Source organism: Macrobrachium rosenbergii, chromosome 58, assembly GCF_040412425.1.
Source record: "Macrobrachium rosenbergii isolate ZJJX-2024 chromosome 58, ASM4041242v1, whole genome shotgun sequence".
NCBI lineage: Eukaryota > Metazoa > Arthropoda > Malacostraca > Decapoda > Palaemonidae > Macrobrachium > Macrobrachium rosenbergii.
This window is the reverse complement of record NC_089798.1, coordinates 2,460,922-2,477,162: the sequence shown is the minus strand read 5'-3', so window position 1 is coordinate 2,477,162 and position 16,241 is coordinate 2,460,922. Positions and strand designations below refer to the sequence as shown.

Here is a 16,241-nt window from a genome sequence, read left to right as displayed (position 1 = left end):
CTAAATCACTGTTTACTGAGACCCTATGGATACTTTATATTGAGCATCGGTGTCATAACTGGTTCTGCTTATTAGTTATGAATATGAAGACGGAATTCTATCTTAAAATGGTTCTCCTCAAATCCCAAATTGTAAATGATACAGTGAAATCAGGCTAAAGAGCTCGTATATTGCATAACCGGAGAAAACAATGAAGGGCTTAATTCTTTTCTGATGTTATTTACCCGACAGAATGCTTCATATTAAAGCTTATTATTAAACCTTTAACGTCATCTTATTGAAATTAATTGCTGTCTCATGAAAGTGCCATATTTTCGTGCTATGCAAACAAACCTCCCCTTATAGTACTCCGTGAGACTGAAACAATGTTTTTTTAATGATCAAATCACCGGACCTGATGTTTCGGCCTGCTAATTAAGAACAATTATGGATGCAAGAAGCTGTGTTTGGGAAGTCCAATAGATAATATTTAAACAGACACACATCGGTTATGACTTCGCTACAGCGTCGCTTGTTCTTCCTGGAAATTCATTGTGACGAAGTCACACTTCATTTTTTGGAGCCTTGAACTAAAAGGTTCAGCGTCTACAAAAGGAAGAAGGAAGAGGAGGGATAAAAATTATACATGTCTTACTAGGTGAAGGCCATGGGGGGTCACAGTCCGACCTGAGATACCCCTCTCAGGGGGCCTTCAGAGTAACCCCACCACCACTCTGGGGCAGCCCACTTGTACCCTTCCCAATTTAAGTACTCATCGCTTTTTATTAGTTTTTTTTTTATAGTCGGAATTAATGAAAGGAAATTAGTATCATTGGGTTTGAAAATTTTGTCTGAAGACAGTAATAAGTTAAACATTAGATTCATAAATATAACATTTATAATCTATTTTTTTTATTAAGCCCTTTCCCAGACTACTCAACCCCCGAAGCGGATCATACCTTAGAGAAGTAACACCGAACTATCGGTTCATTTCTGCTCCCTTGTGCAGGAGTATTGACGGGCTGTCAGAGAGTATTGGCCTTTGGAGGCGTCAAACAGAATAGAACCGAAAAGGAAGTTCGCCTTTGGGACATAAAAAGGTCTCGCACTTTATCGAAACTGGAAAAGAAAAAGAACTTAAATCTCCCAAATCTATGATTTTTGTGACACTTATTGATTCAGCGTTCGCTCGTTTTATTTGCCTTTTCTCAAATTATGCTCTTAAATATGCAATCAAAGTTTTTCTCGCACTGAACATCATTTTCTTTCGTATTTAACAGTGCTTATTATCTCTTTGCGTTACTGCATTTTCTATATATGGACATTCTATTACATCTCACGAAAATCTGCATACATTAAGGATAATCATAACGCTAATTATGACTTTGCTCTTACGACAATTCTCAGGAAATTTTCCCTTTTCACTGAATGAGAGTCTCTTAGATTATGACGTTTCCTCTTTCGCTAAAATGGGATTTTCCTAAGGCCATAAAAATTACATTCGTCCCGTTGCAAAGCAGAACCTGGGTTCTCTTCTGACCCCTCACTGCTGGAACTGTCCAGGGTCATCCGTCAGGAAGCGTGGCATCTACCGTTCTATGCATTTCCACTGCTGGGCATCGGTCTCTTTGGCTGATGAGGCCTTTAGGCCGGTGGAAGGTTCCAAAAAGGGATCTCCCATTTTCAAAGGAACTTCTCTCTTGTTGAAGTTGATTCACTTAATCAGATGAGGTGAGAGTTAATAAACATTTCCTTGTTCAATAAAATACTGAAGCACTCAAGTATACGCGATAGAGAAAATTGTTAGTATTCACACTCTCATTTACAAGAGACTCAGACAGACATAAGACGTGTAAACAGTCTGTCGCGTATAACAGGCTTCCATATATGGAAATCAATATGAAAGAAAATTAATTTAACTATCGTCTCTCATATTCTTGACAATTAGCCAATTTCCCCTTACTAAGAAAATAGCGCTTATCACTGCCTCGAATTTTCCGTCTTTAATAATTCCCTCGTATGACAAATAATAATAATAATAATAATAATAATAATAATAATAATAATAATAATAATAATAATAATAATAATAATAATAATCATGGCATTTTCCCCTTGAAAGATCAGCTCATGAAAATCAACCATTCCTCTGAACACTAAATTTCACTTAACTTTCAAAAGAAATTTGTTTAATCTTATTCATCAATATGAAGACTTATAAATCAGCCTGAACATGATTTAAGGAAAGGAGTAAAAGCGCCTGGATGTACAGTATATATCCCCAGTTAAAAGAACCGCTTTTTTTTCAGAGACCATCGCTGCCTGGGAAGGTCGCACGTAGTCTTAATGGATCTCCTCTCTCTCTTTTTTCAAAAAGATTTGCAGAGAAAGTTTCAGGAGGCCCTTTCATGCGAGGACTAAGATTTTGCATTCTTGTAAAAGGAAATTCTGCAAACAAACAACGATCTGTTATCTGAAATTGAGTTCAAGGAGGCAAAGTTCCTATATGTATTTGACTTGTTAGGAAAATGTTGCTTGTCAATTACTAACAATAGCTTATGGATTTTCCAAATTTAGCTGCCCACATCACAGGGACTAAAAGAATTATGGTTAATAGCATATCAGTTCAATAAAACATATCCCCAAGCATATTTTGATTTATAGAAAAGACTGATATGCATCTCAACATATGTGAAATCTCCAATCTATGTTAGAGCTACTCAGAGTTTGGTACAATGATGACTGCAAGAGGAATTCATCACCATACTGGTATAGCGAGGCAGAGGGGTAGAGAGCAAGAGAAAACCCTCTATACACATAGGTAGCTCAAGAAAAAAACTTCACTGTATTCTCTGACAAACTCATCTTGTAAAGCTGAGTTCATCATGAATCCCCGATGTACAAAACGTCCACAACATATGCTTATGCTTACACAGATGGAGTCGAGCCACTCTTTACACATTGCGTCACTTATCTCCAGCTGATGCTTCCTTGGGAAGTCAACACCTTGATCATGCCATCTGGCGAGCCCTCTCGGACTCCCTCTTCCCTTTCCCCCAGACCTTCCGAATGTGGCTCTTGTTATCACCCCATTTGCCCTCTGTCTGTCCACAGTCAAGTCTAATGAAATCAGGGACAAACAAGAAAAATTATATGAAATTCATCAGTGCAGTATTTCATCCTGTCCAGTTTTCTTTTTGCATCGGAACTCATGTAGCTAGAAATAATTTTACTTGGTACATACAAAAGAAACGCCGGCAAACAGTATATCTTCATTATGTGTAAATATAATATTGCTTTGTTTGATTGTGTTTTCATATTACTTAGTTATACGACGAACTTCAAGTGTATTGGTAATGTTATAACAACGAGACAGCAGAAAATTGTTCTATAATGCAATCAAATTCCCATACTTTATGAATGAAATCACCAGCCGAAAGAATTACAAAAATTCAGAATTGTCCTTCCAAAAAGTGCGAGATCCCAGATCACGAGGAGCTAATTCCCAGTCACATGTGACAGAAACTAATTGGCTTGACAACGAAAAATCCATTAAAAGATCCGACGTCGACAGTGATCCCATTATCGTCTGCTTAATGAATCTTCTCTGTCCTGACACATCCGGTGCTCCTTTGTTTCTCAGTTTTCAGTTGTTTGTTCGCTAATTGCAAATATGTCAAAAAATTGATGTAATGTTTGAGATTTTCGGTTGTTAGTATTTGATTTTGATTAGTATTATGTTTTAATTGCATGTTAATAAACTGGCACAGAAACCGCTACACAAAATAATCGCATTGGCAGATCTTTGTTGAAGAAAGATACCAGCAGTGGTATATATTTGTGTAAACAAGAAGCCAGTGGAGACGATAATGGAGTGGAAGTGAACCCATGTTGATAATGACAACCTTTTATGCAGGAGAAGGAAACCTTGGATTTCTGCTTTCTCATTTAGTACAAAGGTATTGGTCGTTCTGGCAAACACTTGTCATTTTTCAAGTCGAAAGGAGTTTTATTTCTTTTCTCAGAGAGAGAGAGAGAGAGAGAGAGAGAGAGAGAGAGAGAGAGAGAGAGAGAGAGAGAGAATAAAATCTAGTTAATAGGAGGCTTGAAACAGGACAAGAATCGCAGCCAATCTCCGCTACGAAAAGGGTAATTATTCATCTAACTTGAGGACTTCTGAATTTTTTTTTTTAAGATTCTTTCTATTGCTTCACAAAAAAAAGTCACTAGTGTGACTTTAGAGAGGAACTCATTCTGAAGATTACCTAACGTCTCCCTTGAACCGAATGCTACAATACCTAAGCACAAAGAGTGGTAGACAGATTGACGGAGACTTAATTAAAATTTTCTCACTGACATCTAAGCAAAAAGAGGAACACTTGAAGTTAATTTCGTTAATGTCTAAATCTTAGAGTAAATGTTATTACTGGTTTTGTTTCAAGATTAGAAGTAAACTGAAAGATAAGAACGTCTAAAGACAATCTTTATCTAAGGAAAATCCCCCTCTCCCCTCCCACTGCTGTGGTCCCATACATCATTTGCCCAATTTCATTGTTTATATATATGAATTTCAGATGCTTACTAACGCATGGTGAAATCCTCATGTTATAAATATACTGACATTTCGTTTTCTTTTATGTAATAAGAATCCATGTCACATTTCTAAATAAGATTTGTTTTTCCTGTATGTTCTAAACACCGGGAATCCACATATTAACGCTCATTCAGTGATATGGATCTCTGATTTTGCTCTGTGCTGCATCTGTGCACTCACAAAGCCAATCATGTTCGCATGTGTCCCACTTTGGGATGGGATGAGGCTCAATTTCACGTTGAGCTTCGCTTTGACTTCGTCACCTCTGCAAGTTTCGTGTCCCATCGTGACAAAATACAAACAGATAGTGTACAAAATAAAATAGCTTAATCGTTTTGAAATTTCAGATCCTTTGATGGATTTCCTTCCTGAGAAGCAGAAGGGAGAATGAGTTTTGCAAAAAAGATTCTGCACTAAAATATAGATTAGCAGGAATGTATTTTATCCGATCTATTGTAACGTTCCAGTCAAAAAAGGAAAGTATGTAGAAAGTCCTTTTATTCCCACTCCGGAAAAGGTAGAAAACCCCCATTGGGACATAAGCCTCACTATCACATAACCTTGCGAGAAAGGTGGAACGGCGATGCCTATTAAAGGTCAAGGCTGAAATCTCGTGCCTGTGACCAGGAGATGACCTTCTCCATTCCGCTGAATAACAGAGTACAGGATGGGAATAGTTTCAGGGAAGAAGAGGGTTAAGAGAGGAGGAGGGAGGGAGGGACCAGAGAGGGTGAGAAGAGTGAGCGGATGATCATTCTTTGCAAAGTCCAGACTTCCTCTTTCGGGCAGAAGTGACAATAAGAGGTCGAGGGAGAAGGAAAAATTCACCTCTTATCAATCTCATACAATTAAAAAAAAGTACCTTTCGAAGCAATGTCAGAGGCACAACGACTTTAATGCCTTCCATCTAAGCTGTCTATAATCCAGTGATAAGTAGTTTCGTTTAAGGTTTTTATTTTCTATACCCACAGTCTTGCCAGTGCATACTTAAATATAAGAGATGGTATGATAAACATTTTTATTTGTTATTATTGAATTTACCACAAACATTCGGGCAGACACACACACACACACACATATATATATGTGTGTGTGTATGTATGGCTGGCTAAATATTATATTTAATGCGACTGTGTTTATGAGTGTAATTTCCTATGTTAACTCGAGGTAAACAATAATACGAAATAAAATACTACATAAAAATGTCGAGTAAAGTTGAAATCCATTATTTTTCTTAAAGAGACTGAGGAGTGTTATACAACGCATTTCTGTGCTATAAGGAACCATAGTAAAATTCCACTACTCCTGAACCACGCATGGGTGTGGTCTGGAATTACGAGTAAGAAGTTTATGATGAGTATTCCAGAAATAGTTTCACCATCTCTAGAAGAGACGAAACGTCCTATACAATAAAACTCGCATCAACATGAGCTTTGGTGCTTTACTCCGCAAGTTGCCTGAGAAGCAGAGGAAGATAGAAAGGAAATTTCAGAATATTAATAAATAACTAATAAACTGCGACGTATACATATATATATATATATCTGTATATATATATATATATATATATATATATATATATATATACATACATATATATATATAATTATATATATACATATACAAATATATATATATATATATATATATATATATATATATATATATATATATATATATATATTCTCTCTGATAAATAATATATACATATATATATATATATATATATATATATATATATATATATATATGTATACACAGTATATATATGTATATATTTACATATATAAATATATATATATATATGTATACGTATGTATAGAGATACATACATACATATGTATATAATTTTATATATATATTTATATATAGACATATTTACACAAATTATACATATATACATATACATACATACATATATATATACATATACATACATACATATATATACACACATACATACACACAATATATATATATATATATATATATACATATATATATACTCATATATATATATATATATATATATATATATGGTTGGATTTGCGAAGGAGGAGGAGGAAGGTTGGCTCTGTGAGGAAGGAGAAGAAAGAAAGAAGGGACTGATTATCCAAGGGAAGAAGAAGTAGGAGAAAGAAGGAAATAATAATAATAGTAATAATAATAATGAAAATAATAATAATTGTTTTTAAAGAAAGTAATAAAGTGAAGAAATGTAGCACTAATGATGGTAGTCCATGAAAACGAAAGCTATAAATGATCTAATTCCTTCAAAGTTTTCCCAGGCAATGTTAAAGTTGGTCAAATAGCATGTGTGTATAAGAAGTATTCATGTGTGTTTATATATATATATATATATATATATATATATATATATATATATATATATATATACTATAATATTATTATTGATGATGTGTGTGTGTGTGTGTGTGTGTGTGTGTGTGTGTGTGTGTGTGTGTGTGTGTGTGTGTAATCATCATGAAAATATTTGTTTTATCATGGCTCAATCAACACTTGAGACCTATGAAATGACCTCATAGATTTTGACAGAGGAAAAGGAATATATGCGTTTATTCACACCACCAGTTTGAGCTAGAAAATAATAAATAGCCTTTAATACCTCACCAATACAATGTTTATTCTCCAATATAATAAACTAAATTTTAAAGACACTGTCTAGTTAAAGAGGATAGATTCCTCCCAAGTACTCCATCAAGTCTGTAGAAATATCTTCTCTGAAACCTGTTATTTCATCTTTATTATGCAGCACCACAATTCGCGAGATGAAATTAATTGGTTATGAAGCGGCAATATGAAAAATACCATCTGGTTTTCACCAAAACGACCAACTCTCCCAAAAGCATCAACTGACCCAGAATGTAGAACGACGCTTAGACCCTTAACCCAAAGGAAATTCCATAATACAGAGACACATAAGAGTTAATGAAACGTTAGGCAACCAAGATAACCTTTCTTACGCATTCAGGGAAAATAAAAAAAAAATAAAGCTCTGTTAATTGGATATTAATGTAGCAAAATACTACGGTCGTTATGAGGTATTATCTTCAGCCGTACTTTCATTGCTTCATTTTGAATATCAACCGACTTTTCTTTCTCTGTTGTTAATTCAAGATTAAAATAGGTGGAACTTCTGGATACAGGAACGAGCTTTCATTGTATGTTCGATAAAGTAGAGCGAGTAATATAAATATAAAGTTACGTCAATAAAGCGAATATCGGAGAATTGAATCTTTTGTAAACGAACGAAAGAAAGTGAATGTTTTAAGGGGAAAAGATTTGTATTTACACTGACCTAAATATAATTCTTCTTTAAACCTTGATTACCATTAAAAGGTCGACTTATGAAGGGATGACAGCAGACGACAAGCTTTTTAAGACAAGGAAAGTCCAATAGCGTGCGATTTTAACATCAACTTCTTGCATAATTTATAAGCGAGAGGAAACTGCAATATCTGCTGCTGGCGCTGGAATAAAGATTGAATTTTATAAATTTAAGGAAAAGTCGATTCACTGAAAATGCTTACTCACTAGGTAGCTTGATGCAGTAATATGACACTTGGAGTATCTCTCTCTCTCTCTCTCTCTCTCTCTCTCTCTCTCTCTCTCTCTCTCTCTTCTCTCTCTCTCTTCTTCAAAATTTGGATTAGGAGAGAAAAAACAGTCTTTCCTTTTTAGATGGTAACTCATGGATGAAACCATACAGAATTACAAAACTGTCCTGACCCAAAGGAGAATAGTATATGGCAGTCTCAACTGGGCCCCTGTGGTACCAGAAGAGTTGGAAAAGCTGACCAACTTTGATGAGAACTATGAAAAGGAAGACTACAGATAAAAGGAAATATGTCAGAGGTAGTCCACAGAAAAGATGAAAGGCCTTTTTGGTTTGTATCGAGGTAATATATATATATATATATATATATGTATATATATATATATATATATATATATATATATATATATATATATATATATATATATATATATATATACACACATATACTCGTACATATACATATATATATAACATCATATACCATGTAGTAACAAATTATGTAAATATTATATCTACTAACCACCTCCATTTACTGTAAAATAAACATTGAAAATTAAAACTTTAGCAACTCCCATAATCCGCTTACAGACGATGGCTTGGTATAAGTAGAACTGAAAAATCTCAATATATTAGTCCCGCTTCAAAAAGCCTGAGATTCAAGCAAAAGGGTCCGTAGCATTTTTGAATAAATGTAAAACATTATCCAGAACTTTGAAGAAGTACTAAAAATGGAAGTAAAGAAATATGAAAAAATTTGCATTAAAGAAGTCAATGACACAAAGGGAATCGCCCACAGCAAATCATATATACCACCTGACCAAGCCAGCACTGCCCAGGAAAAACTCTACATGACAACCGATAGACACTCTCTGTCTCCAACTCACTCTTACTTTTCACTTTTTCTCCTCCCAAAACAGCTCTACTCTCTCTCTCTCTCTCTCTCTCTCTCTCTCTCTCTCTCTCTCTCTCTCTCTCTCTCTCTCACTTCCCCTCCCTTTCCTGTTAAGATAGTTGCTTCAGTTACATTGCCCAGGATTTTTGACATTTTATATTTCACCCTTTCTCACCCACTATTCCTATCAGTACTGAACTTGGACTTAAGGGAATCAGGAGTGTCACTATTCATCTCGACGACCTTGAAAACTATGGATTAGATGATAATATCTGCCCTTTTTAACATTTTATTTTCCTCCCTTCTCACCCCCCTTCCTATCGGGCTAAACTTGGACTTAAAGGGGGTATCACTATTCATCTCAGCAACCTTGAAAATTATGGATTAGACACTGATATATGTCGTTTTCGGTTATTTTTACATGTCAGCCCCTACCCATCCCTTCTCACCCCTCTTCCTATCAGGGCTGAACTTGGACTTAAAGAGCATCAGGAGTATCACTATTCATCTCAGTGACCTTGAAAACCATGGATTAGACACTAATTTCTGCCTTTTTCTGTTATTTTTACATGTCACCTGTTTCCCACCCTTTCTCAATCCCCTTTCCTATTGGGGTTGAACTTGGACTTAAAGGGCATCGCAGGTGTCACTATTTATCTCAGTGACCTCAAAAACTATGGATTAGACACTAATACCTGTCGTTTTCGGTTATATTTACATGTCGCCCCCTTCTCATCCCACCCCCTATGGTGACAATGATCTCTTATGCCCACAGTATTCTTTCCCAGATAGTAATTCATATGTATACCAAGTTTGGTTGAAATTGCTCAGTGAGTTTCAGAGTTATGCTGGAACATACATGCACATACACATACATACATACATCCATTTATATATATACTATATATAATATTTTAGTGTATGCTGTTTCCTTAGAAGGGCATCCTCAGAGAAAATACATAACTCTCATTGCTGCCCTATTCATGCTCTAATTGCTATCTCCATGTTGAACTCGTTATGCAGTGACTTCCTCGGTAGCATTAGCCGCTTCGTTCGCCTACACTGAATAATCGACTCTACGCCGCTTTCTTAGTAGAGGGGTAGGGGGCTGGAGGCAACAGCACGTGTCAACCTTCCGGGTCTTAGAAAATCTGTTTGAAGGAGGTTTTCAGCCAATGCCATTTTCATTCCTTCCAACAGTATATCTCCCAAGAAGAGATAGGGCAATATTCATTGCGTTTTGTCCATTTACATATTATACCTTTTTCCCCCACTCCTTTTTTGAACCTCCATCTTTGTCATCTGTTCCAATCTTTTTCCGCCACGTGTACTTCGTGGTAATTTGTCTCGTCAGTTTCTACTATTTTCCTTTCATTCATATTCAACATCCGAGCTTCATCCCCACACAAAAAGGTTGGCTCAAAAGTTCCGTTATTTATTCCAAAACTGGCATTCATCTAATCTTTGCCGTAAATGTTTCGTATACTTGTTACATACCTCCTTCCGAATGAATCTACGAACAATAAAACATTACTTTTTATGCAGTTTAAATTTCCTTTCTTTAACTGCACAGAGGTCTGAAATCAACATTGAGGGGAGCTTTTTTCAGCAGGAAATTCTGTTTAAAGTTTGAATAACTTCGAATTACCAACAACTGATTATTTTCACAGCAAAACCTCACACTCTTCAGCTGAAAATGAAACTGGTTACATGTAAAAGCTATACTTTCTAGCAATGAAAATCATCAATGCTTTCCGTGTGTTGAGAAGTATAGGAATTTGCGACTATACCAAAATACGCAACCCGTGTTAAACTTCCATTCTTAAAAGCAGTGCTCCAGTCAGGATATAGCTTAAACTTACTATTGCAAGCCTCAGTAATTTATAACTATAGAAAGAACAGAAATTAAAAGCAATGATGATGTTAATAAACCTTTACCCTTGGTGGTGTCGGTGTTTTCTCTTTTACTGCTTTGTTTTCCCGTTTCCAAATTAACCTTGTTGTCCTGTTGAATCTATGTCCCAATAATAATAATAAAGATAAATGTAATAAAAAACTCGCAGGGTAACAAAGAGAGAAACAAGCCCGTAGACAGACAGATTAAAAACCAGCGATTTTATTCCCCTTGGGGATTCGTGATCATAAAAGTAATATTCGACATGAAAGCTCTTTTAAAAACGAGATATTACCTCGTTTCCATTGAGCATATTTTCATTCAATTTGTTTTTCCAGTGTTTCCCTTTTTAATTTTTCTTCTTGACTATTTTTATTTTTTATGTGTGCCCTACAGTGCTTTCACAATTATAAGATTGGTTATCTTATTTTCATATAATTGTGTATTATGTTATACTATGACTACGTACGTGATTTTATAATTTTTTTTTTGTTAAAGTGGCCTAAAATTTCGGAACTTATCTAGAAAAAGAAGTTGAGCGTCAGAGAGATTGAATTTTATTACCTTACCACTATTAGTAATAAGACTACAACGAAAGTCACTTGAAACACTAGAGAGAGAGAGAGAGAGAGAGAGAGAGAGAGAGAGAGAGAGAATCAGTCTACCATTTTCCGCAAGACTTTCCACCCTTTTGAAATGTCGTATTCTTAATTTTGGCTCTAGAACTCTACCGTCGCCTGTCCAAAGTTCATTTTGTCGGAAAAACAAAAATAATATTCTTCGCAGACATTAAACTTATTTCCAGTGAGAAACTTGGGCGCATCAGTTCTGAATTAGTTAGAGGAAAGGTAAAAATCGTTCCATATATCAATATTTCATTTCCGGAAAACTTTAGATTCCCCAGTTCTGCTTCTGGACGTCAATGATGAAAACTTGATTATACCCATCTTGATACCCAACAGCATTAAGTATTTATAGTGTTCGAGGCAGGAAGTTTTATCTATTTGTAGTACGTACTACCTTTTCAGTTCTCCCTTCTGTTGAACATCATTCCACTCTGTCAAAAAATCATGTTGTTTTTTTAGTGTATTATCTGACACGTTTGCAGATCACTCACTGCAAGCCTTACGGATATTTTTTTTTTATTTCAATGGGCTTATTGTAACAATAGCCCACCTGTGACTAGGCTTGTAGGTTTTGAATCTCCTGCATATGATATGTTTTACTTTTAATTATTCCTTCAAAACTAATCAGCTTTTTTTTTTTTTTAGCTTTATCCTAGAAAATAATTTTTTTATTTCACCTACCTATATTTTCACACACTTTTACCCTAGCTTAACGTAGTGACAATATTTTTTAATACATAAAACATCAATAACCCGAACACAAATTAAGGAAGAAATGAGACCCTTGTAGCCGATATTTCAAATGATTAAAGTTATTCAACACTTCACACACACACACACACACACACACACACACACACACACACACACACACACTCTCTCTCTCTCTCTCTCTCTCTCTTTCTCTCTCTCTCTCTCTCTCTTTCTCTCTCTCTCTTTTTCTCTCTCTCTCTCTCTTTCTCTCTCTCTCTCTTTCTCTCTCTCTCTCTCTCTCTTTCTCTCTCTCTTTTCTCTCTCTCTCTCTCTTTCTCTCTCTCTCTCTCTCTCTCTCTCTTCTCTCTCTCTCTCTCTCTCTCTCTCTCTCTCTCTCTCTCTCTCTCTCTCTCCTAATTATCAATACCTGTGATCTGATACTCTTCATCATTTCCTTAACAGCTCATGACCTTCTCTGCCTTCAGATGTGTTGATCATAATTTTAAACGTTAGCATTGTCAGTTTGAGATTCCTATCGCCATGAATATACATTATTTATCGTGTTTATCCCGTTTGTAGTTGAACCGAATATAAGTTTCTGATTTGTTATTTTCAGTGAACTTCACAAGATAGCATCAGGAACTCCGTGGTGGTAAGTGTTTGAAATTTGTATTCTATGTAGTAAATTATATTACGAATAACACACATAACGGGAAAGTATTGTTATACTGCCTTTGATTACTGTTGAAAATTTTGACCGATAATTTAAATGCAACTGGAGATACTTTCCAAATGATTTTACTTGTCTCATATTCTTTCAGCTTTCTAGCATGCTATCCGGCATGGGTCTACTTTACTGACTCAGAATATATCTAGATTTAATTTTCTTATCATCGTAGTTGGTGTTTCCCATTCTAAGTAAGAAACGCAGGACTCTTCGAGTGAAATTATTTATTTAAATTTTTTTTTTTTTTTTTTGCTTAATTTCATTTATTATTCCCTCAACGATGCAAACTGTCGGTGTTAGTTTATTACACTTGTTAAATTATTTCATTTGACAATCTTCATCCTGGATTTCTCTAATAAAATACATATTGTGGTATACATATAATTTCAGTTTCTTGTTGCCAAAATTATTTAAATTAACTGAATTCTGAATAAATTTAAGGTTGTAATTAGTTCATGGATTGTGAATTTGATGGCGTTTAGAACAACTAAATAAGCTTTATTTGATTATTTTAATATTATTATGGTCTTGGGAATCAGACAACGTTTCAGACACTTTATTTGGTTAGTAGTTAGTTCAAATCTACTGATGCTATAAATTCCTTTCGTTTTCATTCCAGTTACAAAATTCATTTTATTTTATGCATGTAGATATTTACTTACTCATAAAATAAGACTGATGCACGATAATTTCCTGTATTGGCATTACTGAAACTACCGCTACTTTGTTGACTCTTCGAAATGTTGTGACGTTCCTGTAGAGTAGACTGTTTGGTCTCAGTCTTTCGGGTTCCATATCAAGGTAATGACAAATAATAACGAAAAAAGCGATCTTCCTTTTTCTGGGAATGTTAGCAGCTTTGATTCTACGAACGAAATAAATCTTGATTTAAAGGGGATCCCTAACTGAAAAAGGAAACCAACGCTGATGGCATAACCGCACATTTCCATGGGAACTGTATGCTGATGTAAAGCAAGTGAGCTTCTGGCGTTATTATATTTATATATAAAAGTAGTCATCTTAATCATGTAGGCGAACCAAGAGTAGCCACGATAAATCATAAGTGATGAATTTGATTTCCTTGGTTAATAGCTAAATTCAGTATTTAACTGAAACAAATATAACATTGAAAGTGAACAGAAGTGATAGACAGTTGATTTCATTTGAATTGAAACAACTGAGAAATGAAAAAGGATATATAAAAATATTCAGGTAAATTATGCCCTGCGTGTTATATATATATATATATATATATATATATATATATATATATATATATATATATATATATATATATATATATATATATATATATATATATATATACACACACACATGAAAAATACCAAAGGGTAAATAAAACAGGGAATCTGACGGGTTTCCCCTTACTAGTTAAGACGTCTTCATAGGGTCAGATATATGGTGGCAGAAATTAAGAAAATACATGCCAGGGGAGCAGTGTAAACGAATAGACGACAGAGGAAACATAAGCGCATGAGAGAGAGCGCTAATCTCATTAGTAACCAAAGGGGACTGGGAGACATTCAACTACCCCTAATAATCTATGCATTTCCATACGTTTTCTGACAAAGATAAATGTGTTTCATACAATCCTCTTCCGATATACTTGTCCTTATAAAAGGTCTCTTTTATAAACCGGATTCCGTTGTACCTCATGTCGTCTGTGAAAGAATTATGGAAACGAAAAATGACCGCATCCCACCCTTTTTGGATTGCCTAATACATAGGAAAAAAATGGGCTTAGATTTCTGCCAATGTTAAATTTTATTTTGCCAATGGTAATAATATAAAGAAACCGATTTTAACACCCATGCTTTACAGAACATTACTATTTGTATCCCTGAATATATTAATGACGAAATGTATGTTATCAGAAGTACAAGGAATTATTTAAAAATCATGTTATTGTATTGTATAATTCACAGATACCGACAAAGAACACATAAAACCACATAAAACAATTCATAGCCCCACTGTATAGGAATAATTTTAACGATGACACTACTTTACATGAAAATATTAATGTGGCACTTAAGAGCAGTGATACAATGGAAAAAAATCACCTTAAAAGAAAGTTTTCTTACAGTCTTAAAGCATTTTTATAACAAAATCCGTGTGGATCATTTGGCATTTTTTCGTTTTGGTTAATCTAGATAACCATTTGAAATAAGAATACAACAGTAAAAAAGAAACATAAGATATTCACAGGAAAATAGAGCAATTTTCCTTCATGTTAGTGAACATCATTTTTCTTTCAACTGAACCGGTATTAAACACCTGGTTTTATCCAATATGTCTTAAGGAATTATAATGGAATCCGATTCTGTAAAAGAAAGCTTTTGTGAGACTATAAGAATTTATGAGCCTAGGCATGTGTAAAATTGAACCATATCTCAAAATAAATTGGTGAAAGGCATTGGTTAAAGACGTGTAGTTTATCTGGTCTTAGAAGCAAACCTACGAACACAAATCACGATTTGTTTGTCACTTAGTCACCTTCAGTCACAAGCGATGTTAAAACTCCCCCTCTTGCTGTCTGTCCTAAAATATGGTAGCCATTTCTTTGCTCATTTGTCAATTTCCTTCACTATATACAAACTTTCTAGACGAGGCATTACACAAATAAGGCGTAACAAGTAAGGATTTCTATCTCTTTCATTCTCCTGTGAGGTTCTTTGCAACCTGTCATCATGTGTTTCTGTAATTATATATACAGTATATATATATATATATATATATATATATATATATATATATATATATATATATATATATGTTATACAGATTGGACTTGGGTTGATAAGAATTTACACACTAAATTATAATTGATGCTGCCACGAAACCAAAGGAGTCCAGTTTGTAAACAAAAGGGGATTTAATTGAAGACTTACCTCAGAATTTTCCTGGAGTTATAATTTAAGGTGGAAGGTCGCCATATTGGAATTTAGAATTCTTTTGCCAATTTACAGTGATTTATTTATAGAAACTTAGCAAATCAACATTAGCAAATCAACATTTAGACACAATACACCATCACTGAGGGGCAGATTCAAAATAGGACGCAGTAACAATAATGAAATGAATTGGCAACAAATCAAGTGGATAAAAAATGGGGCCAATCTGCAATAATCAGTTCAATGATAATAATCACATTCAGTCTGCCCTGGTTACGTGAAATAGTAATGCATATGATGGTGTTCCAGGATGGAGGAATACTTCATAGAAACAGTTGGCC

At 34.6% G+C, this 16,241-nt stretch overlaps 1 protein-coding gene across 2 annotated transcripts in view; it reads left to right on the top strand.

The window, feature by feature from the left end:
- LOC136837198 (putative neural-cadherin 2) overlaps window positions 1–16,241 on the top strand; it is a 1,292,835-nt gene that overhangs the window by 136,844 nt on the left and 1,139,750 nt on the right. For both annotated transcript variants that reach the window (XM_067101868.1, XM_067101867.1), the window contains exon 2: window positions 12,875–12,907. The gene's annotated coding sequence lies outside the window, so the exon portion shown is untranslated. The remainder of the gene's footprint in view (window positions 1–12,874; window positions 12,908–16,241) is intronic.